The following is a 25,640-nucleotide window of genomic DNA, read 5'->3' on the forward strand; positions in this document are numbered from 1 at the left end:
CGAGTAAAAAGATACCCAACATGCCCAGGTTAAAAATTGCGTGCTTCCGTGAAACGGCAACAAAATAAGGTACCCTAAATTGTCCATAAGTGACATTTTAAAAGCCTGTACAGGTCATCAATTTAGAGAGATCTGTGATTATTGGCCCTAGAATTATTTCTCCCACTCTGGTACACGCGACGATACCTAACATGTGTAGTGCGATGTAACGCTGTTTACATAAAGTGTGTTTATGTTAATACATGCTTGTGCGGGAGGGAGGGAGACTTTAAACATTTTTAAAAATTATTTTTACTTTTATTTTATTTGTTCTTATTTTTTTTATAACTTTTTAAATGTTTTTTTTCTAGTTTACTTTATTGCTTTCATATTTCTCAAATGTGGCCCCGACACTCAGGGAGGATCACACCATATTAGCAAGTTTCATAAATTGAGGTGCAATACATCAAGTTAGCAGCCCATTTAAAATGAATGGGCTGTGACACACCAAACATTTTGGTCCTGATGCATTTTTTGCTATGTACTGCAATGCACACGGAAAAGACAATTGAGTAAAAAAGCCATATCATTGCTTTTAACCCCCTTTCCCCTTCATTACAAGTCAGTGCTGTTAACCCCCACTTCCCATATTGCCAGTCAATTCTTTTAATCCCTTTAACCCTTCAGCTTGCATTGCTGGTCAGTGCTGTTAACCCCCTTCCCATGCTGCCCCAGCCAGACAGAGAAAAAATTGCCAGACAATACAGAATCTTCTGGGTGCTTGAATGTAGAGTGTTCCAGCATTTGTCATCCCACTGCCACTCTGCAAAGTGCCCAACACACAGCAGGCTGCACAGAGAGATTTGGTGGGCTGCATGTTGCCACCACATATAGGTATTTGCAAGATGACACACCATATGCAGTTGTTCAGCCCAAACATCAACATTTAAGTGCATTTATTTTACAGAAAAAAGGGAGAAATTATGTACTGACTCTATAGACTTAGCACTTTTAAGCACATTTCCTTACCTGCATTTTAAACAGGAAAGATAACCGCTCGCTTTTAATCACAAATTCAACATTAGAGTGTATTTTTTCATATAAAACAAGCCAGCAAAATATTGCACTGGCTCCATATAGAGTATTTAAGCACTTTTAATAGGCTGTTTTTTGATAGGGAGAAACCAGGCAGCTTTTCATTTCAACATTAGAGTGTAATTATTTCACAAACAAAAGGTCAGTAAAATAGTGTACCAACTCCATAAACACTATTCGCTGTTGGAAGACCATATTTTGAAAAGGAGGGACACCAGGCAAATTTTGATTTAAAAAAAAAATCAACACTAGAATATTATTTTACTGAAAAAAGCAGGCAAAATTTTGTGTTGACTTCATGTAAAGTTTGTAAGCACTTTTACTAGGCTGTAGTTTAACAGGGAGAGACCAGACATGTTTTATTCACAAAATCACAGTTAGAGTGCACAGTTTCAGAAAGACAATAGCTACAAACAATCTTGATTGTCAGAGCAGTGGAATATGCAGCAAACACTATACATTTCGTAGCTGAGGACCAGCTGCAGAAACATTATGTGTGGCACTTTCACATCGCCTGATCACCAGAATATACCAGCAACAATGAGGTGCAACACAGGATTTCCAGAGCAAAAAAAAAAACTAATTTACAGCTGAGGCACTGCTGCAGAATTTTTTTGTGGCTTGTTTTCAGTGCTAGAGCACCAGAATAGGGCAGTCCAATCATCACATTGTGGTAATGGTGGCAGGCCAGCAGCAGTGACAATGGATGGTAATGATGGCAGACTAGCAGCCGTGAAAGGAGTTGGTAACGGTATCAGGAAAGGTAACAATTTAGCACAATACAAAATGTTAGAAGTACTTTATAAAGCACAGGTTTGCAGCAATGCATAGCATCAACTTAAAAAAGCCCCTATAGTTGGTGACAGTGGGAGTAAAATAGTGTTTCATTGGAAATAAAGAAAAGCCCTAATTATTGGTGTCAGCGGGATAAAATAAACCCTAATGGTTGGTTTTCATAAAATAAGTGTGCCAGTAGAAGTTAAATAAGCCTCAATTGTTGCTGTCAATGAGAGTAATACAGGTGTCAATGTTGGTGTCAGTGGAAGCAAAATAAACCCCAGCACTGCAATAGTGTTCAGTGGATTACTTAGTAGATTACACACTGTTCTGCCTTTCTCTGTTGAGCTGGGACTTTGCTGTTACTATGTTATAGGATAGGATATCATTCTTTCCAAAGTCCCCCCCCCCAAAAAAAAATTGCTAGAAAAATATAAATAAATATAATTATTTATGAGCATAACTAGTAGTATAAAACTGTCATAATTCAGAATTATATAATTACTAATCTAATCGGAAAATAAGATACGTTAATAGAAAAAAACCCAGATTAAATACATAGCTTGATCCTGATAGTAAATAGGGATATTACTTACATCTTACTAACACATGGTAAATTAAAAGGTTTTGATAAGAAAAGAACCAGTGCACATAGTAAGGAAACATACTATATGTATTGGCAGAGATGCCCAGAATTACGAATGTATACTAAAGGTTTTGCCTTCAGCAAGTTATTTTTGATTTATTGCAGTCCGGATTCACTAACAGTGACTATGTCAGCTCTAGAGTAAGGGTCACCACACACATTACAATCTAACCATACAATTTTTGTACACTCAATTTTAGATTGATCAAATCTATGTAATAGGAGGACATACCTGATCCATCCAATCAATCTGTATCCAACCAGGCAGCTCCTTGCACTGCATTCTTGTTGGTAGATCTAAAAGAGATTGTACAGTCAGATTTTAACATGTGTGTTGAGCTTAACTGTAATTGGTTAGTAAGCACTAGTATATACATATATATACAAATTCATAAAGCATGAATACCTTTACCTTCTTTTGTTCCATTGCTGAAAATATTTTTAAGATGGTGCCAACAACATTACAGATCAGTCATAACTAGCAACAGTAATTAGCTTTCACAAACATTTCTTGACTGTATTGTGTGTAAAGCTGAGAGACATTTTGCAACATAAGAGATGACAGAAGGGCAATTAAGGAAGATTTGGAGGAAGAAAAATGTAGTAGTGTGAAAGAACAAACATTGGGACAGATGGTATCAAAAGTAGATAGTGAATTTTACAAGCTTGGCAAAGAGAACCAAGGTTTTGCAATGCATGAAGGGGTAGCCGAGAGAAAAAAACAAGATGAGGCATTTTGAATTTACAGTGAGTCTTATGTAAATAATGTGAATCAAAACTCACATGTTGTAAATGTTTTAACTATTTAAAGCATGTGAACGTGTTCTCTTTATAAATACTTAACATAGTGTCAGAGAGTTAACTAGGATTTGTCTCTAGTATGAGCTCCCAATCCCCTTTGTGTATTCCTTAAAAAAACCTCACAGTAAATATTCACCATAAATAAAAATGTCCTTCCAGCTCTAAAGGCTAAACTAGTGACATAGCGGCCAGAGGGGAGCCACATCTCTGTCAGAGAGCAAACTTCGGATTCAATGGAGGTGATTATGATGAGTATTATAAATGTATTTATTTATAAATATATTCAAATAAATGTTTGCATTGTAATAACCGTGTACCTCACACTGCAGCAACAAGCTTAGAGAATCTTTTAAAAAAGGGGATGTGAATGGGTTGCTTCTAAACATGTTGGAAGACATTCTCCCCAACCAAATATGTTTGAGATCTAACTCCTACTGATCAGAAATGATCTGACCCCACTGAGATATTAAACACTTTTGTTGAGTTCTGTCAGAGATTATACACAGGTGGTCACAAAACCATTTCCTTGTCTACTCTGCTGGTGGCACTGTGCTTCAGCTTCAGTAGCTGGGTGAGTGTGGTTACAGTGGCCAACAGCAGCTGTCTCCATGCAGCCGTGCACCTCTGCTATTAAAGCGGACCTTTACCCAAATCTTTAAAATAACAACAAACACACTTTTAGAACTGTTTAGTAATGGCAATCTACAAACACTTACTTCTAGATAATTGCAGGTTTTTTATTCTTTGCATACATTATTTATCTTTAACCCCCAGTCTTCTGACAGTGGCATGTTTACTAAGGGCAGATTAATAACTATCCTTTTATTTCCTGGACTTCTGGCACATGTGACTAAACATGTGACTAGAACATGTGACCATGCAGATAATTTCAGAGGAGAAAATTGCCTTTCCCTGAGACCTCATGAGATCACAGATGAGATTTCCCAGCAATGCCCTGCTGATGACAAGGCAATCCCAGTGTGCATTGCTCTGGCAAATTGAAGTCATTTTGCCATTTCAAAGCAGGAAATGAATGCTCAGCAACTGTAAGTATTTCAAAATCACAGCATTTCACACCAGACATGTCTGTGTTATTATTAATTATCATACATAGAGGGATGCATTGGTAGAATTTGATTTTTGAGTGTAAAGGTCCGCTTTAATCACCACCTGAGCCAAGCTAATGGGAAGCTGCATAACCCCAGTATCCCAGTTCATTCTGCCAGTTTCCTTGTTTCAATACTCTTAAAACATATGTAAACCCCAAAAGTGAACTTTCCTTATTTGCTCCCTTTCGGTCTATAAAATGTAACACTGAAATCATTTGTTTTACCTATCTGACAAGTGCCAATAAAACCTGTTGATTTTGTCATATGTTCAGAGTTGTCCTGTGTCCTCTGCACACTTCCTGTGTTATCTCAAAGAGCCCTCCTAATTATAATCTTGGACTACACACTGATTAGACTTTATGTTTTACAGATCTGAGACTGAAGGTGGTTGAGTACTTTAGCAAAAGACAATGAAGGGCTGAAACGTGCATGAAATTATGTTAGCAGGACTTAGGAGCTGAGTGCCTTTCTGGCACATCAACATGTATTTTTCTGTACTTGCAGTGTCTTTAAAGGAATAAAACATTACAAAATGTGCATGTATTACAGAGATGTACTGCATTTTTTTATTTTGGTTTGACATACACATTAAAACAGTTTTGCTTTGGCCTCTTATTCTGGCCCTGATCTTTGGGTTGCACTTGCTGGTCATTATATTTTCATTACTGTTGTATTTGAGTGTCAATATGAGCCTGTTTATCTGTTTGTGTTTCACTATCTCTTTCATTATTTGTGAACTAATGTTTGCTTTTCAGTATCTCACAACAAATGTTTTATATTGCACATATCTGAGTATGAGTTTCTCTTTGTTAATCAGTCTGGTTCCACCAGTTACAATAGTTTTCATCCTTGGTTTCCTGATACCTCTTTAGCATCTATCTCTACTGTAGAAATAGACTGCCATCCACTCTATTCTGAATAACAATGATGATCGAATGGAAACACAGTTTATAAGCCTTTTGTGAACATGGATCCTCACATGTGGCAATAGTTAGTCTTTAAACCCACCACTAGTTTTCTTTCTTGGTAATACAAGACCCATGTAGGTAACAAGAACTATTCAATATTTGCCAATTATGAGGAGTTATTTTTGCCATTTCAATCCCTTAAACAAAGGTGTAATGCACAGCCTAGCTCTCTGGTCAGGAGTGTGTAACAGCAGACACAGTGCAGCACCACCTATAAGAAAATTCAAATCCCCCCTATGAGCTTTATTTACTGCCAACAGCCTTTATATTAATAACTTAGTTACTCTCCAGCCTACAGGACCATGACTACTACTAGTCGCAGGCACAGACAGCAGCAGTAAGCAATCACTTTTACTTTTCTTTACAATAGTGATGGCAACTAGTGGTAACAGGCTGATTGTAGCATGCCATACAGCTGCGAAAACTGCTGTCTGTGTCCCTGTTGCTAAAATTCCCCCTCACCTTTATGCTTTGCTCCAGGAAAAGCAAGGTCATAGCCAGTGAGCTAAACCTGACACAATAACTTCCCCACTCTAAGCCCTCGTTCACACCATAATGTTTTGTAGCGCGTTCTACGCTCAATGAACGCTCTACAAAACGCTCAAAAATATAAATCCCATTGTATTCAATGGTCTCGTTCCCACCTTGGCGTATTTCCGCCCGTCCCTAACGCGCTACAAAACGGCCCACGCCTGAAAAGGTACATGTACTACTTTGGGCCGTTTTGTTGCGCGTTTCCATCGGGATACAGCCAAGTAGCCTTCGGAAACACGCGTTTGTCGCGCGACTTTTTTAACGCGAATCACGGTAAAAAAACGCGCGACAGACGCGCATATGCAATATGCCTAGGTTTGAACAAGACCTAACCACCCTTTTCTGTTCTGCAGACTCTGGGGTTTTTTCTCAAGGGCAAAACTGCACCCCCCCTCCCCCTCCCATAGAGGCAGTGGGCCCTGGTCTAAACAAAGGTAGAAGTACAGTGCTAGCATGCTACCATTATAGAGGTATAAATAACCTTCCGATCATGGGATCAGTATTATATTCACATTGTGGGGGTGAATGTGATGAGTATTATATTCACAGAATGCTGGCTTAATTGGGAGCCACGCTATTAAAACAGCCGGTTAGATGGATGCTATCATGCAGAGACCTCTATGTTACTAAATGTGACATAATTGTACAGTATTCCATCATAATTCTCAATGAAGTTGTTCCATGTTCAATGCAGAGCACACGTTGCAAATATCCCAGGGGAAAGGAATCTCCCCTGTACAGTATTTTTTCAGCTCAGCCCACATAGACAACACTCTGCTGCACTTATCTATGACTCAAAGCCATCAGCAAAGTGACTCTGTAGGAAGATGTGCATTTGTTCCATTGTGTGCAATTACTATGCTAAAGATTGATGTCAGATATTAAGTGACAGGGAACTGTCAAATAAGACCTGCAGACAAATTATTATACATTCTTTTAAATTGCAGAGAGTTTGGCTAGGCGGCTTTCTCAAGGAATTTTACCTTATATGTTGGCTGTAAATGTAGCATGAATAAAGGAAATGCCGCCGAATATAGCCAGCCAAGCAAAAGTCACTTGTTGTTATCAAGAGTGCTAATGTAAGGAAATTTAAGGAATTGCGGTTATCAGGACTTTTAACAGAACTTTTTCATTTCAAGTAAAAATTTGCCATTCATCTGTAAAGACACAAATAGCCATGAGAGGATGATCTCATGTCTATAGATCCCACACAAGACTGTTGTACAACATTGCTTTGGGGGAACATTTGACCAAAGCAGGATAGAAAGCCCGCTACAGTTTCTGTGCGCTACCCAACAGAATCTTCCCTCTTGCCCCTTCCCATCTCTAAGGTAACACACATGTAGCAAGATTAAGAACTTAAAGTGTATTTTAGATTAGGATCTTATTTATCTTATAGTGTTTAAGATAAAAGATCTTGAAGTGTATTTCTACCTTTGCAGTTATCCTTGGCAAAAAATCAGCTTCTCTCTTTAGTTTGTTTAGTTAATATTTGAAAATGAAAAAGAGAAGCTGACTGGTTGCCATGGACAACTGTTCCAGATTCTGTCTCTTCCAGTTTTAATAAATCCCCTTCACTGTCTGAGAGCAGTTAAAGAAAACTTTCCCCACCAATTTAATGTCTCCCAAAACAGGTACTTTCAAGGAATGCCAACTGTTAAGGTTGCCAGTGTGCTTATTTCAGCTCCCAACCAAACTTTCAAGCCTTGAAATGGCTGGTGTCGTAACTGGTCACGTGTGCAGCACCAAATCCAAATAGAGGCTAACATGGCACCTTACTTGACTGGAAGGGATAGGAGGTTGTAATTCAGCTCTAAGCTAGGGCCCCTTGCAAGAAATCCCTATATGTTGGACCTAGGGTGCCCTATGTGACTGCTCAATTTATGGAGACAAACAGAAAGACTTATTTAGGTTGATGCCAACTAACACTGTTCTAGTCATCATATCTTTAGTGCAGGTTACATAATGTGACAACAGCCTGCTATAAGCAGGCTGTGGTTTCCTGTAACAATAACATTTATGTTTGTAATACAGGTAAAGATTTTGAAAATGTTCCAGAAACTATTCACTATTCATAAACTTTCAGTTAAAAAAATCAATGAAAAATTAAATTTTTCAAACTAAATTTGACCATTTTCTGTTTTTGAGTGGCCAATCGAAACTGACATGCCTTTAGACTGGTATTATTGTGGCTCTGAATATTTTCCACACCAATCTGAATCAAGTAGTCTCTAAAAACAACAGGGAAAGAATAGAAACCATGGGTGCCAGATTTTTGGGTGCCAGATTTATATATATATATTTTTTTTTTTGTTTTTGTTTTTTGTGTTTTCATATTCAGGGAAAGCTTTCACATTTGTTGCAGTATCGTCAAATCTATGGTCAGCATTTTGTGTGACACATTTTGAGGCTTTGAGCTGATTTGCACCTAGGATTCTATTTATATACAATAAATGGCGAATGACCCTGCAAATATCTGTGAGTATCGTTTTGTGCGAATAAGTCAAAAACAAGCATTCTTTATATATGTGTTTTCAGGTCAAATGTATTGTGATGTAATACTGCATGATGGCCACCTGATGGAATTGAGGACCATAGGAAATAAATATTTATTTAGGCTGCATAAAGGGAGCAGGAGGAGACACAAATGGACTGCACAGCAAAGTACACTCCCCCTTTTAACATATCAGACAGCTCTAATGTACTCAGGAAGAGGTAGGGAAAAGACTATGACCCTAGAAATTTCCTGCGAGTGAAGCTAAACCCAGTGGTCAGTGGAAATATTGAGTCCTCCTGCATTAAATTTTAATGTTGTAAAAAAGCAAAGGCACAATGTATTTGCATATTTGCACGCATGCACATTTTTTCCAAATAAGTAGCAGAAGGAGTGGGGTTTATGGTATAGAATAGGTCAATAAAAATACACATGTCAATACCCAAAATGCTACTGAGAGACTCCAGCAGTAGAATGCAGACAGCAAACCTTTATATGCATTTTACTTCAGCCCTGGTGCCTTGAAGGTAACCAGCACATTTTAAAAGGAGTAAACATCTGTTGGTTGTGCTGTTTATTGCTGTTTATTACTTCTTCTATGTGGCCCTCAGCTGCTTTAAGAAATTACATTTAAAAAGCCCAAGCTGTCTTCTACTTTGGTCGCTCAATAGTTCTAATTTGAATTACCAAAGTGCTATAATCTTTGTCTGGGGCTAAGTAGGTGTGGCCCTCAGTAGATATAATGTTGCTCCCTAAGTATTTAGTCAATTCGGTTCGATCTCATTGAGTTTCACATGCTTGAGCTAACCTACAGTTCTATAGTAATCCTTGCTATCCTTGTAGGAAATGTTTATTTGTAAATATATATTGTTTTTCTATAGTACAAAATTGTAGTAAACATACGTTTCAAACAAATACAAAGATAAAAAGGACCTAAAAACATATATATTACCTTTGAAATAGATTAAGATCTTAAAGTGTATTTCTACCTTTGCAGTTAAATTTGAGAAAACCCCTCTACATGTTTGTTATGTGTATCCATTCACACATTTTTTTAAACAGATTTATTACCTTTTAGATGTTTTGTTGCAGTAGGCAAGATAGCAAAATCCAGGTTTTCCTAAGCACCTTCACAGGGATCTCTCCTTATAGAAAGACTGAGGACTGAAATTTGAGAAATGTGTTGATAACTTCCTGCGCTCGCAGTTTATGTACAAGGAGGGGTTATGGGGAGAGTGGAAGAGATGAGGAGAGGTTCTTGTGAGCTGATAACTTCCTGTGCTCGCAGTTTATGTACAAGTAGGGGTTAGGGAGATGAGGAGATGGGAAGAGATGAGGAGAGGTTCTTGTGAGCTGATAACTTCCTGTGCTTGCAGTTTATATACAAGGAGAGGTATGGAGAGAGGGGAAGAGATGAGGAGAGGATCTTGTGAGCTGATAACTTCTTGTGCTCGCAGTTTATATACAAAGAGGGGTTATGGAGATGAGGAGAGGGGAGTAGATAAGAAAACCTCTGTGTTCTTTGTAATTCATCAGAAATGAAGTAGGCAGGACTGACACCACCTGCTTAGGAATTCAGAACTGTGTTGTCGTGTCAGAGAAGAAAAAAGGAGCACACTATATTTCGGAACTTAAGCTGTTATTTTTCTGTACTTATAGTGTGTTTGAAGAGACACAACATGTGAGAATATGTATGTATTACAAATATGTTTAGTTTTTTACCTTGCCTTGACATATGCTTTTACATGGGAGCAGCCTTTACAGAGCATAACACATCTCAGTATTTGTAAAGCAAAAGAATGCACTTTGATTCTGTAATTTGTCCTTAGGAAGATACATTTTCTACGGCTGAGAGATCAGATGTGGCCTACAAAGCAACTCAAAAGGAACAATAGAGTACAGGAAAATACAGTCAGTGGGTTCTAGGGCAATTAGACGGTTCAGAACTATTTTGTTTCAGCCTGAACTCCTGCTGTTTCTGTTACCGAGTTTTATCACTCATGTCAAGCAATATGTTTGTGGCAGTCAACCAAGCTAGGATTAACACAAGGGAGGATGAGATCCACACAAAATTGTATTAATCTGTAGAGGTGCTTTTGCTGGCATAAAGAAGCAGAGGCACCTGCTGTGATCACTAGCCACTTATGGGTACATTTGGCACTGACAGCAAAACAGCCTGCAGCTAATTAGCTCTGCCTTGCTGCAGTAACATTCACTGCAGTCAATTAAATAATTCAGAAGAATCTCAAAGACAAAAACAAAATCTATGCAAAAACAGAACCCTCTTACATCTAGGACACGCTGAGTGATTGAACCATGGTCTGTGCCTATCTAGCTGTACAATCTACCTGCAACATTTGTCACTGGTAAGATCGTACCAGCATTTTCCTGTGTGGTTTAGTGTAAGAAAATGCTTATATTTTTTTACATTGTCAGAATTATCTCCTTAATGTTGTAAAGGAAGCTTATTAGTTAACACTAACATAACACTTGGCTTTCTGAGATGAGAAAGAGGGACACCTTTTAGCTCAAAGTATGTAGGCAAAGGATACACAATGGTCAAGCCCCCAATTATGTGCACTATGTATTGCAAGGGTTAAGTGCTTTTTTGTTCTAGTGGGCTCAAATAATGCAGATATACTCACCTGATCCTTGGTCCAGGCTGCTAGACCGGTCTTCACAACCTCTGCTCTCCTGGGCTTCAGCGGTCCAAGGACCGTTGATGTCACCACATCTAATGCAGGCCCATTGATTTTCATTAGACATGATAATGCAGATTGAAATTCCACAGCTGGTGCAGCAGGGGGTGGGAGGTGAGCACTGGCCGCCACAGGATTGAGGATCAGGTAAGTATTAGGGATGCACCGATACTTAGGGATGCACCGATACTTTAGTATTTTCATGAGAACTACCAGGGTTGCAGCGGTTGCAGCTGGGACCTGGCTCTGGCACTCCACCACTGTCCTGAAATCATTAGTCTGTATTGTTTTAGAAAAACTGTCACATGACAATAAACAAAAATGTATCAGTACTTGTACTTGTAAGTACTTGGGAAAGTATCAGTACTCGTACTTGTAAAAATGGTATTGGTGCATCTCTTTATTTACGGTATATTTATAAAGACAAAATCATATGCTAAAACAGATATGTACAAATCCCAGGAGCTCCGTGTGCTCCTTAAAAATGACTGCTGCCTCCTAACTTTTGAGTTTTTCTTTAGTCTTGTCTTGGAGCTGGAAAAGTATCTGTACTTGTACTTGCACGGAGTACAGTACTTGGTATCAGTGCATCCCTAGTAAGTATATCTGCTTTATTTGAGGCCCCTAGAAAAAAAGAGCACTTAAGTCTTGCAGTGCGGGGGTAGCCCCACTGCAAGAGTAGGGTTTTCTAAATTCCCAGAGTCCTTCTGTAGCAACCGATAATGATCGATTACGCACACAAGTGCTATTTTTCCCTTATACTGGCATTTTAAAATACCACATGCAATAATTTACAGGCTGGTTGAAAGGATTAGTACAGTATAAGAGTTTTGGTAGTTAGGGCTTTGGTTCCAATGAAGGGACACAATAATATACTATATAAACAACTGATCAACTGAGCTTTTTGTATAAGTGAACATATGGATCCATGCATACCTTCCAACTTTCTGAGATGGGAAAGAGGAACATCCTTTAGCACAAAGTGTGCAGGTAAAGGACACATCACCCCCAGTTATGTGGATCATGAAGAATAATAAACAAAATATGATTGGTTTACCCCACAAGTGCTTTATTCATGAGTATGCTACCCTTACACTGGCTTTTTGCAATAATAATTTGATAAAGAAAAGTTTGTGTAAAAGGTTTAGTGTAGCGCAACACTTTTGGTTGTTCTAAGATTGTAAGCCCTCACGGGTAGGGCCCTCCTTACCATTGTGTCTTGAATTGTATTGTAATTATAATGTCTTCCCTATGTTGTTAAGCACTGCACAAACTGTTGGCGCTATATAAATCCTGTATAATAATAATAAGTGTGGTGTTTATTAATGAGGTCTACACATCTGTCAAAAAAAAAGAGACAATAGAGGAGGAAAGTGGGATAGAGGAATTTCGCTCCAAATGAGGGACAGTTGGGAGGTATGTACATGTGGTAGGTTTCTAACCATAGTTTACATTTGCCATGCAGTGACACAAGTGACTGCACCTAATTCATCTTTTTATATGGGTTACATCACATAGAAGGCTATAAAAGGCCCTAACAAGCACTGGCAAAAAAAAAAAAAAGTCGTTACTGAAGACACTTCCTGGTTTGTCAAGGAATGGCAGAAAAGACCTGGACCTAGGGTCTTTTTTGGCAGTGATGGACGGTGGGTTCCTTTATGTCTGACCTAGGTTATTTAAAGGTGTTTTCCTGGAGAACTGATCAGCAGGTAAGCAATGCTGTGTTTACACAGAGTTGTAAGGAAGAAGACCTCCTGCAGTATGATAAGTAAAGAGACTATCATCAGATAATCAGCAGCAGAGTGTCTTCCACTTTGATCTGCCACTCCAGAAATATGAGGATAGGCAGGATAAATACCCCACCATGTGCCAGAGATGCTTTAGAGGTTTAAACTATAGTGCTAGTGTGTTGTCTCAGTAAGAGTAATACGCTGTGGGAGAAGAGAAACAATGATTTGGGAGACATTATATATTTCATGGGCATTGATTTGTTTCCAACCAAGTTCATTTAACAGAAACGCTGCAAGCATTGATCCTCTTTTATTTGTGTGACTAAAAGTTATCTGGCTGCAGATCTTCAGCGTGATTTTAATAAATCACTTTCTGCACAAATGCACTTGGATTGAATAAGCTCAGTTGGAGGATTGTGTTGGGTATTGAGACAGTGGTCCTGTACTGTACAGGTCCTGTACATTGATTTCCAAATATACCACCCTGCTGATTCTCTAGGGTCCTACAAAGAACCTGTTATATAAATATACTCTATATATAGTGAGGAATCCATGCCATTGATGCATTCTAAAATACTTTGATGCTTTGTGCATTTCTAACCATAAACATGCGTATTAAGCATGCTGTCACCATAGAGATGAATTAGTGCGCCCTGGTTCCTGACTTCCTGCATTGAGCTGCTGCTGTGTAACATTGAGGAGTGAGTGGTATATGAAGATGATGAAACCTGTGTGACATAACTCTAAGGCTCTACTAAAAAAAAACACTGTTTTAGCCTGTTGCTGTCCTCTATATTTTGTACATTGTTACAGCGCATTGTGATGCATTGTAACAGGTTGCACCTGCATTTAAATGCGGCATGTTCTATTTCCATCCAGCAAACACCAACTAAGATGGAGGATTGGTGTGAACTGGGTCCATAGAAACAATGTAATCTTACTAGTTATCGCATTGGGCCTTTCGTTGAACAACGCTGTCCAATGTATGGTGTGAATGAGCCCTAAGTGCTAGATTACATTGTCCCATCCCAGTCTGGGGTTGTAACTTATTTTAACTTAAACTTGTAATTTCATGCTTTTTTAATTGCCTCAGTTTATTTGCAGTATATGTTTTATTTTTGCCAACATGCCAGTGTCAGCCCATATAATGTGTTAATCCCATCACCGATGTACTTCTAAAGATAGAAGCTTGACATACTAGCATATTAGTCATGGGACTGAGAATTACCAGCTGAGGGATTCATTTCCTACTTACAAAAATTAAGCTCTGAACTTTCTTTATGGGTCACTGCAGAAACTCGGTACTTTATTACATTTTGTTTTTACCCTAAGGCAGATGTCCAAGATATCATACAGGTTTTGGTAAGAAAATAATCCTATTTCATTGAATACACCTGATATTTAAAATATGTCTATAATTGCCTGCCTATATATATATATTTTTTTTTACACATGAATTAGGATACAGGCTTATATTTTTTACTATCCCTTTTTTAAAATGTAATTTATTTTGTTAATATTACCGGTCTCATGCTTCCTAAAATCAACTGAAGTGACATCTGTTGGGTAAAAAGGTACACGGCACTCCTGTTACTAAAATGTACTACAGAAGAATAGTAATAATTTCAACTATCTGCAAAGCAGTACCTAAAAAGCAAGTCTGGACAACAAGTGAGATAAACAACATCAGTGTGCTGCTACTGCAGTTCAGTAAACACTTCAACAAGGTAAATTAATTTAGCTTAATCTATAAATCACTGGAGCTAGAATGCAGAGAACAGAGGAAAGAAAACATGGATCCCAGCCTGTCACATGAAAATGATTTCAGGTAGATTTTACGCTTTTAGTTCTTTGTTTTTTTTTTAAATAAGAAAATCTAGTATTAGCATTAAAGAAAGTGTAGGAGGTACCAATTTCTTGATACTCTTAGAAAATCTTGAATTAAGAATCTTACAATTACTCATAGCAGCATTCACTAAATTAATTACATATACCCATTACAGCAGAAAACACAGGGTAGTTCAATAAATTAACACCAGACACCTTCTGAATATACGTTAGTAACCAGAGCAAATTTTATCACATTGATACCCTTCCGCTGGCAGTCAATAAAAATAAGAAAGATGCATCCTTAGTTTAGCTGGAGCAGCCACTCTCATTTAGGGTTCCTCCAGAGGTTGGTGGGGGTTCCTTGAGCAGTGGCAAATTGACCTCCCAACTCATGTAGCTTGCTTTGTTCTGGGGCCTAGATCCAAACCGCTCATCTTTTGAACTTGACAAAGAGGGACACCTTGGGAACAAGCACACTAGCACATGGCTCCAAGGCACAGTCCTAATCCACAGGACGCAAGATTGGGTTGAAATCCTGGGACAGTTCCACATAATTTGAGACATTTTGGGGGTTTGCCTACGTCATGCAGCAGAGACATTGGAGTGGAAACAGTAGAGTTTCTCTACCCATGTCTCAAATAAGTACCCACTGATACCGATCATCTTTTTAGCTGTCTCTAAGAGGGGCGTTCTTCCCTATGATCATCAAAGTAATGGGCATTCCTCCCACTGACCTCCAATGCAACAGGACATTCTTCCTCCCACTAACCCCAATTGTAAGGGAGGCAGCTCTTCTACTAAACAACAGTGTAAGGGGCTCTTCTCCAGTGTTCACTGACGAAAGGAGAAAAATCATGAATTACCTAATATATTCTGTGGTACAGTGACGTGCGATACCTTCCGTGCTAGGTGAGGCATGGACCATGTTATCCTATGTCAGCCCATTGTTGCAGATATATAATGATTCCCAAATCTCTCTCTAAAGCCACCAAAATATAAAAAATTAAAGTGCTAGTTACTAGTTCCTACCACAACAGAGTTATTCAAATAAAGGCTGAGCAGGCTGCAATATTAGATAGTTATAGTTTGATTTAACTAAAGTACCAATTATTCCTTTTTATGATATTTCCTCTTGCAAAGCAGGAAAAACACAACAAAATCCAGTTCTGAAGATCAGCATGGAATCAAATAATAATTATGTGGTGAAAAGCTCATACTGTATAATTGGGACAAATTTACAGGTATTTAATTCCCAAATTAGGTAATAGGCAATTTACCAATTCATTTTTAAATTCAAATTTCAGTAATGGGATAGCTGAATTAGTAATAAAACTGTATATGAGCCTAGCTTATGGGTTTAAAGTATAAGGCAATTCTCCAATAATAAACACATAAGCCATAACTCAGCGATCCATTACACTTTTATGAAATCGCTTGTCAACTTTTAGTATGATATTTTTAGTCACATGATCTCTGACCCCTTACAAGCACTTGTTGAATCCAGTTAGTGGGCAGGTTGTAAGGAACCTCCTTGCAAAGCTAAATTACATATAGGTTGTTAGGAGAGGAGAAGCAGATCTGGCCAACAACGACTGCAAGTACCTTTTTTCTGCGACACACGACGCTCAGCTGTTTTAGCCGCTGCTTCAGAAGCAGTTTCCCGCCGCGATTCTGCCCGGCGCGGCTGGGGTGCCATTGTAAAATAATGGCACCCACAGTACGATCGGTGCACACCTGGGCGACTCCTGACCACGCTGCAATCCGCACGGAATCATGTATGATTGCCGTGCGGTGGGGTGTCGCCTAGGTGTGCACTGGCCCTGAAGCTTTTACTGTGCTCTTCCAGGCCTAGTTACAACATATAAGCAAGATAGGAAGTGAAGGGAAATCTCAAGGAGGGACACAGACAGCAATAAAAACATTCTTTCTGGCAGCCCCAGGAATAGCCACACCAGCCCATACAGGGGAACCAGGGTTAAAAGAAGGTTAAACTTTATTTGACGAGCAGGGGACATCAGTACAAACATGTTTTCTAGCCCATAGTATTGATCCACTGTATATCTCCCATGTAGACACTATGCACACATAGAATAGAGGATGTTTTCTTGGGCACTACTGCTTGTTTAGTATACAATGATTTAATCACAGCTACCTGCACTGAATAGATATATACACTGGATGATGTACAAAAACTAATGGTTCCCCTGGCTTTTCTTCCCTTTTTTGATTGTAAACATTTGTATATATTAATTTCAATTACTGGAAAGATATGACTTTGTGTGGTGTTTCCTCCCAGTTGTCTCCTGTGGTCCTTCTGGTTGTTATAATGTAGATGGGTTCATGTACACATGGATTGCTAACTGACTTTAATCCTGCTGATTATCAATTCATAAATATTAATTTGAAAGCCTTCTTTTCCTTTCTGAAGAAGTGGACCAAGTTCTCAAAAGGCATCAAGAGTCCATTACGGTTTTAGCATTTAATCAACATCAAGACATGTATAGTGAATAGAATGTTTACCTACATACCATTGCTAAACGATGGCCACTTAGGGAGTTGTTTTTATTTTAATGTCATTACAAGTTATCAGCTTTAGACTCTTGTTTTATATGATTTTAGTACAGAATGAAATAAAACATCTAGATTTTTAAAAGCATGTGCTTATTTGATTAATAAGTTGGTACCTCAAAAATCCCATTAGAATTTTATTCTTCTTTGTGCATTAGGCGTAGCAGGGTGATGGTACCCCATGCAAAAGTTTTTTAACTACTCCTTGCACTCTTATTTCTGACAAAATGTAAAAAAAAACTATTCAAACTAAGCCATCTGGCTTGCTACATCTATTGTTTCCATATAGAATTTTTTTTTTTAAAAGTAGACAACCCTAAACTATTTTAAAGTGTATTTCCACTTTCGCAGCCAAATTGGGATAACATCTATTTTAGATTTGTTGTATGTTCATGTTCCCCTTTTCATAGCATAAGCTAAAAAAAAAAATGCCTCTTGCAGTTTAAATTGCTTTTACTTGGGTTAGGGTTTTAAGGGATAACATTTCTTGCTTCTATTTCTGAGGTTGCTTGTCCTTTGTATGTTAATAAAGCTTATCAGTTACACACAATCCTCAAATTTCAGTCCCAAGACTTTCTATTGGGACAGACCACTGTGAAATGGCTAAGAAAAACCTGGAATCAGTTTTAAGAGTTGTTTTCCAGTATGCTGTGTGAATAGGAACACATAATGAAAATATGGAGAGGTTTTCCTAAATTTGACTGTAAAAGTGGAAATACACTTTAACCCTTTCGCTGCCAAGGGCGTACGTCGTACGGAGCTACAAAAGTGCTTCCAGCTGGCCAGCTCAGTACGTCGTACGGACCTGGCATTTACAGTTCTACTATAAGCTGATGGTCGCTAAAGCATATATAGTAGAACTGTTCAGCAGACTGTCCCCTTTAAATTAATAGCTGTCATCAGCGGCTCACAAGCCGCTGATGACCGCTAATTTTAAAAATACCGGGCGCCCCCCCCCCCGCCCCAACCAAGAAAATTATTTTTTTTGTGCACGGATACTGATTTTGGTGTGTTTTAACAATTGAATTGTGTATTTTTATCGGTTTAATATTAATTTGAGAAACATTTGCGCAATTATCGCAGGGCCTACAAATTTAGTATCACCATCTTTTTATTCTACCGGGCCTGCGCTTTCAGAAAATATATGGTTTGGGGGGTCTTTTACAAACGCTAGCAACGCAGCAGTTGAAAATCAAATCAATAGGAAAAAATTGCAGAAAATTCAAAAATGGCTTGGCAGCTGATTTGAAAAATGTTCCGGAGGGCTTGGCAGCGAAAGGGTTAAAACTCTATCATGTTGCTAACAATTCACTATACAGCAAGTTCAGATTGTCTGCCTCTCCATAGTTTTTGTAAGTTAGAGTTTAAATGAGGGACCAGTTACTGCAGGGACGTGCGGTCAGGTGAGGCAGAACCTTACCTAGTATTAGGAAAGAAAAAAGGAGTCAGCTTCAAATCGGAAGCTGACAGCTTTTTCTCCATTCAGATCGGCTTTTACAGGTTACACAGCAGGGAAAGCCTCTCCGCTATGTAACCTCTCACGGACGGAACGCTGCCTGTTAATTACAGGCAGCGCTGCATTCAGCTTTTGACAGCTAGTTAGGTTACACAGCAGCGGGCTTCCCCACTGCTTGTGTAACCTAACTTGGTGAGGCAAGAGTGTTAGGCTAAATACTGCTAATAGATAGATAAATTCCATGAGACATGTAAAGGCTCGAAAAATTAGTTTTGTGTCAACTAGGGGGGGTCACCCCCCCTCCCCCCCCCCGCTAAGGCGACCTCCCTATGTTGAGGGCATGTGGCCTGGTGTGGTGCAGGAGGGGCACACGATTGCCCTTCCCCCGTTTTCTGATCTGCCAGGCCGCTGCTCAGATCAAGGGTCTGGTAAGGGATTTAACAACACAATTCATTCCAAATGACATTCGGACGCATTCAAATTTTCGTTATCAAAAAAATCAGGTACATTGGAATTTGTTGGTGTTTCTATTTGGAAATTTGGATGCATTCGAAATCCAGATAAATTCTAATTTGGATGCATCCAAATGTCCGAATTTAAAGAAATTCGTGTGAATTTCAATTCGGAACAAAATGAAACCTACATGTCTAAATCCCATTTTAAAAGATTCAGCGGCTGGGAGCATGATATAACTTTCCAAGTACTGCCCCCACCTCTCAGAGTTGAATTTTTATTTGACAGGAAACCTTTAGAACACCACATTCAAAATATACATATGTTGACGATGCAGTGCATAAGACAATAGGACCTATTTCACAAAGTTCTGTGATTTCATTTTTAATGTTTTTGTATAAAGCCCAACCAGGTGTGTCGTGTTTCTTTTGAAGGAGTAATTATAATGTTTTAATTATTCTTAACACCCTGCTGTTTTAGAGCATAGATCCAGAAGTGCTTTTCAGATTTAGAACTCTGCAGTCTACCAAGGTGTTAGGCAGCTTGCTTTTCTTTCGTTTTCTATGAGTCCTATACATATCATTATTATATGCAAAGCATTCCAAAGGTTTCCTTCAGTTGCCCAAAAAAGGTCTGATCTTGATAGTGATAACTGTTGTTAGGCATATACACCAGGAGAAAGTCATGTACATTCTATGGGATAAGTGAGCTCCCTGAGCTCAGTCAGTGCCCTAGCACCCAGACAGTCAGTGCCCTAGCACCCAGACAGTCAGTGCCCTAGCACCCAAAGCCACATTTATAGCAATCATCAACCTCATCCTATGGGAAAAAGATTCATGTGGAAATATATACATTGTTTGAACAGACATGAAGACATGTATCTAAATCAGCCGAGTTTATTGCTAGGTTTAAGGAGGGTTGTTTACCCATAAACTAATGATTTAGTGTACCCCTGCTATAGGTTGAATTGGTTGAATCATCCCCTCCTATCCCTCAGCAAACCTCTGCTCTTGACTTCCCAGATCCACTGATCATTGGAGGCCCTCGAGTTCACTGTTGGATTATTCACATATAAACACTATACGAGCCTGGGCAACAGAAGGTAGAAGGCCAAAAACACAGATCTCCAGTACAGAAGACCAGTAAATGATTTTACCCATCGGGATCAACTCATAGGTGAAGTGGGCAACAAATATGCTGCACTTAGAACCCAGTAATCCACAGTAATTAAACAAGGGTGCCACTCTGCAAATATCATCACCACTTAACATAGTTGGGCCACTTGCACAAACATAGGTTCCTAGATATTATATGGAAGGCAGGCTTCAATAAAGGTGTAAAAAGGGCATTTCCCAAGGCCTAATAAGAGATGCTGTGGGAAGATAAGAAACCCATTGATTTAAACAGTCTACCTACTGTTTCAGTTGTCAAGATTAATGTGATGCTAAATCCTTTGGCCAAATTCATAAACATACCGTATTTAAAGTTTGCTCTTAATCAGTCCAGTCTAATATATATGAACCTAAATCAATGCTACTTTTTGAGACCTAATAAAGCTGTCAATTTTTCAAATAAAATCTAAAGTAAATGAGATGCTCACAAAGTGGAACATGTTTCATTTAGTAGAGAAAATCTGGTTCTACAAAGGGACCCAGTTGAGGACCCTGATGCTAGAGCAGTCTGGCACTATATAAAAGTGGAAATAATTCAATCTTTCAGTATCTAGGAAAGCACGCATGTCATGCACAGATTAAATATATCTATTTGTCAGAAATTGACAGACATTTGAGTCCCTCCAGTAATAACATACTGCTGTTTCACACTGTAGCAGAAAGCAGTAATAAGACCATTTGCAGAGGTTATGGTGTTATAGTAACCTAAGGAACATCAATTTTCACTTTCTTTTCCTTGTGGAATCTCATTTCAAACTTTAGTAATTAAAAAAGGATGTTGGGATTAGTTTTTTTAAGAAATGTTTGAGTTTTTTTATTGTAGCAGTAAAATCAAATAATATTGCCTACTTCAGCATAGCTGGTTATTAGTAACAGATGAAAATGGCGGATGAAAAAGGAAAACTCACTTAAAGTAGTATTAAAGTCTGGCCATTTTTTAACCTTAATGCATTCTCTGCATTAAGGTAAAAACGCCCATTACCTTTTGGACTCGCCCCCACGCACACACACTTACATGTTAGCGCCGCATGTCGCCACTGCTGGTCCCCGCAGCGATCCTCCGTCCCAAACTTTCTGGTTCTGGGGGAGGAGAATAAGGGCAGAGGCTCCTTCTGCCATCAATCAAGCTGTGATATGGAGAGGAGGGGAGTGGCCTGTCTCAGGGCTATGTGTCTGTAAGGACGCACACAGCCACTGCAGGAACATGCACGCACGGGTGCCTCCATAGCAGCCACTTAGCTGCTAGAGGCACCCGTGCAGGGGGCAGGAAAGACACTGATGCAGGGACCCATTCGAAAAGGAGGAATTTAAGCGTTTAAAAAAAAAATATGAACAGATTGGGACATGATCTGTGCCTCCCTTATATACACAAAAAAAGAAGGAAGGTTTCATGTCACTGAAATATTATGATACTAGAGAGCAGTGGGAATTCTGTCACCTGGGGCAAAGACTCAAAGTTGCTCCCCCTCAAGTGAGAAGTTCTCCAACCGCACACCCAGTGACACCTTTCCTAAAGCGACACCCAGGGCACATAAACCCCAGCCCTCCCCCCTAGCTTCGGGATTCAGAAAAAGGCACGAGTATGACTTGCTTCTTTCTAGCACTTATTTTACAATGCATTAAACATATGTATGACTAATGTGTATGGCTAATATGTATGGCTAATTAGGAAAGCATTCTATCAAAAGGATTGCTTGGTATATTGATATGTACATTTTCACTCAAGTAGTAGTAAAAACTGCTTCGTTCGCTCCATCTAACTCACTTAAATCTGCAGTTATTGACTCTCCTTGGCTTGGCTTGTACAATACATCTGTGGACTAAAGATTAGGGATGTCCAGATATCGTCTCCGATACTTGGCATTTTCACGAGAGCTACCAGAGTTGCAGTGGTTGCAGCTGGGACCTAGCTCTGGTGCTCCACCACTGTCCTGAAATCATTAGTCTGCATTGTTTTAGAAGAACTGTCACATGACACTAAAAAAAGGTATCAGTAATTGGTATCTATGAGTACTTGGACAAGTAGCGGTACTTGATCTGGGAAAAAATGGTATCGGTGCATCCCTAATATACTGTATGTGTGTACATATATATATATATATATATATATATATATATATAATTGCTGTAAGAGAAGCATTTAAAACTGTTACAGGACTGGGACACTGTGAGTGTGTGTGACACCTCAAGGATTGGTGAGCCCATATACTGTATGTTATATGCTGGAGACAAGCTATTTATGTTGGACTTCCTTTACTGTCTGCCTTTTGAAAGAGAAATAAACAAATCATACATTAAAACAGGAATCCACAAATCCCAGTACTCCTTAAAAATGACAGCTGCCTCCTAACTTTGGAGTTTTTCTCTTGACCAAGAACGATACTTGGTATCTGCTCATTCCTACTAAAATAATATTTATTGAAATTAAGAGTGCTTCTTGGCATTGCAACTGACACATAGTTCAGGACTTCATGGTAGCTGTTCTGTGTGATTGTCTATTACCTTGCTGTACCTTTACACTACTAGCATGCTAAAATTTACTGCCCACACTGACATTTGAAATAGTATTTTGAGGCATGTGATAGCTGAGCCAATATATGAGCCAATATACAGTATGTTCCTTTGTTATAATTAGTGATGAGTGAATGTGCCTGGGTTTGATTTGCACAAAACCTGAACATAGTGCCCAAACCCCAATAAAGTCTATGGGAGCCAAATCTTGTATTTTTTTCTTTATTTTTTCTGCCCTTTTTCACGGCCAATTTGCAAGGTTTTGGTAAAAAGGCCATGGGTGGGAAGGCACTACCATGGCGGATGTGCAAAAAAAAAAAATACCATTCAGCTGGGAGCAGGTCTTTTTATACTGCTTAAAAGGCAACATTTAAAATATGCAATGCCTTTAAATAACATGCTTAGTCAATGCCTTAAATCAGCAGGTGACATGGCGCACCTGTAGGAAGTACTCCAGCAAAAGTTACAGTTAAAAAAAAACCTGTTGCCTCTATATGACAGATCAATTCCCCACTGGCTTATGTATGTAAACAGAGCAGCCAGAGGATCCTTGGTGAGGTAACTGACCAGGTGTGGTATTAACCATACGTGGTCAGTAATCTCGAACAGCCAACCACCTTGTTTACATTCTGATGCCGACCGAGGACTTGTCAGTTGTAGGGAGAGTCCATCAGGAGAAGACTATCTGTGTGGGTTGTCATGTTTGCATTGGTGGCTTGCCGTGGTATCATTCCCCTTGATTGATGAATAATCTACATCACTGGATGACGTGAATGACAATGAATTTACACCATGGGACTTTTTGTAGGTTTTCCTTTTTTTTTTTTTTAATAAAGGACTCATGGTGTTGGTTTATTTATTCACATTGACCATTGTTTTTTTCTTTTTAAGGAGTAACCAGGGGTTACTATGTACCCCTTAGTCATTCACATGGGGGAGTATCTGGGGGCCCCTTATGTTAAAGGGGGCTTTCAGATTCCTATAAGTCCCTCCCTTGCAGGCCCCCACATCCACTGGGCCAGTGATGTTGGGATGAGGCCCTTGTCCTTATCAATGCCTTCCCCATCTGGCAAGGTACACAATTCATGTTGGCCAGGTAAGGTTCAGGAGGGAGGGGGGGCTGCTAGCTGCCCCTCCTTTTTCCTGACAGCCGTGCTGAATAGCAGGATAAATGTCTGGTATGGTTTTAGAGAGGGACACCAGGCAAAAAAAAAAAAAAAGATGACTTGAGGTCCCCCCCAAATCCATAAATCGATATCCATACCAGACCCTTACCCTTGATACAGGTTGTAATTTTTACCTCCCTTTCAGGCAGGGGAAAAATATGAATGATTATGTACTCTGTAAAATGCTGCATAGTGTAAATATAGGAACTACAGTATATCATAAGCATTTCAAAAGTGATAATAAGGATGTTATACCCCCAGGGCCAAGTTGATGTAGCCAGACAAGCTGACCATGATATTTTGTTGAATAATTGGGGGAAGCATAATGAAAGCCAGACAATTAGCATTTTCAGGAGAGGTTAGCAACTGAAACCTACATATACTGTACCTATCAATACAGATTATCCTTTAAGCTCAGAAATGCTAAATTGCAAAACAATGTTGAAGAGATCTAGTTCCTGAGAAATGTCTAAACGTTTGTGAGTGGTATTAGCCAGTGATTTGATACACACTAATTTGAAGTTGAACTTAAGGCATTAATAAAACTTATTTAGATAAAATAATCTGCGCTCTTGGAAAGATAAGGCTAAAAAGTTAAAATACTAATCCTAAAGCTGCTGTGAATTGGTAAAATATGATGTGCAAGTGATAACACAGCGCTAAAGGTGGATTCCGTAAGAAAGTAGGTGTAAAATATAAATTAATATATTGCCTTGTTCTGAAGGTATATATATATATCCACCGAACTGGGGGACTAGTTACCTCCTCAAGGTGTATATATGTGTATATACATATAAGTGAATAACGTCCCAATGAAAAAATATCAAAAACAACTATGTATAAATCAAATGATAACAAAGTGTCTGAACCTCATTTGTGTTGATAAATCTGAGCATAAACTTCTACGTGGATACAATGCAACACAATGTGAAAAAAATGTTAACAATAAAATTATCTCATAAGTGAATGGTAAAGAAGTGACAAATCCTCAAACCTTTGTGTCAAACCGTTAATAAAATAAAATTAACGAAAAACTATTGTACAGATAAAGTGCAAATAGTTCCTCCAAACTTCTGATTTGTGATGTGATTTGACAGATGACAATTAATTGCAAAGTGAGAGACTAATATAGATATGAAATAAATTGGATCTAAAGTACTCAATAAGACAAACTGAATGTGCAAACTAAATAAAAAATATAAAATATGTAAAAATCAATTGAGTCCAATTCCCCAAGCAAACGAAAATAAATATAAAGTCCTTATAAGTTCGATCTTCCAATCAACCGTCCCCCAGGTAATCAGTACTCACCAGAATCAGTGAGTATATGTAATATAATCCCTCAGGAGCGGAAGGCTTCCAATCTCTCCGTTCCAATTCCCTCACGAAAACACCCGACAGCAGATCGAGCACTTTCCAGCGCTTGTCCCTTGCAGTCTCCGTGGAGGTCCCGGCTCTCTGTTAAAGGCAGGTGCCAGCTCCTCTCATCCGTGGGCAACAGCGATATTGTACGGTCCCAATCAGTGTTTTGTTTAGGGTAGTGGGAGAGAAAAAACAACCCTCATGGTGCGGTACATCCAACAATGAATATTTATTAAAAAATAGCAACTTACATTAAAATTTCAGAACATCGGCCGGTCACATAGAAAAAA

This window comes from Nanorana parkeri, unplaced genomic scaffold (genome assembly GCF_000935625.1).
Source record: "Nanorana parkeri isolate BGI_ZX_2015 unplaced genomic scaffold, ASM93562v1 scaffold18, whole genome shotgun sequence".
In the NCBI taxonomy this organism is placed as follows: Eukaryota; Metazoa; Chordata; class Amphibia; order Anura; family Dicroglossidae; genus Nanorana; species Nanorana parkeri.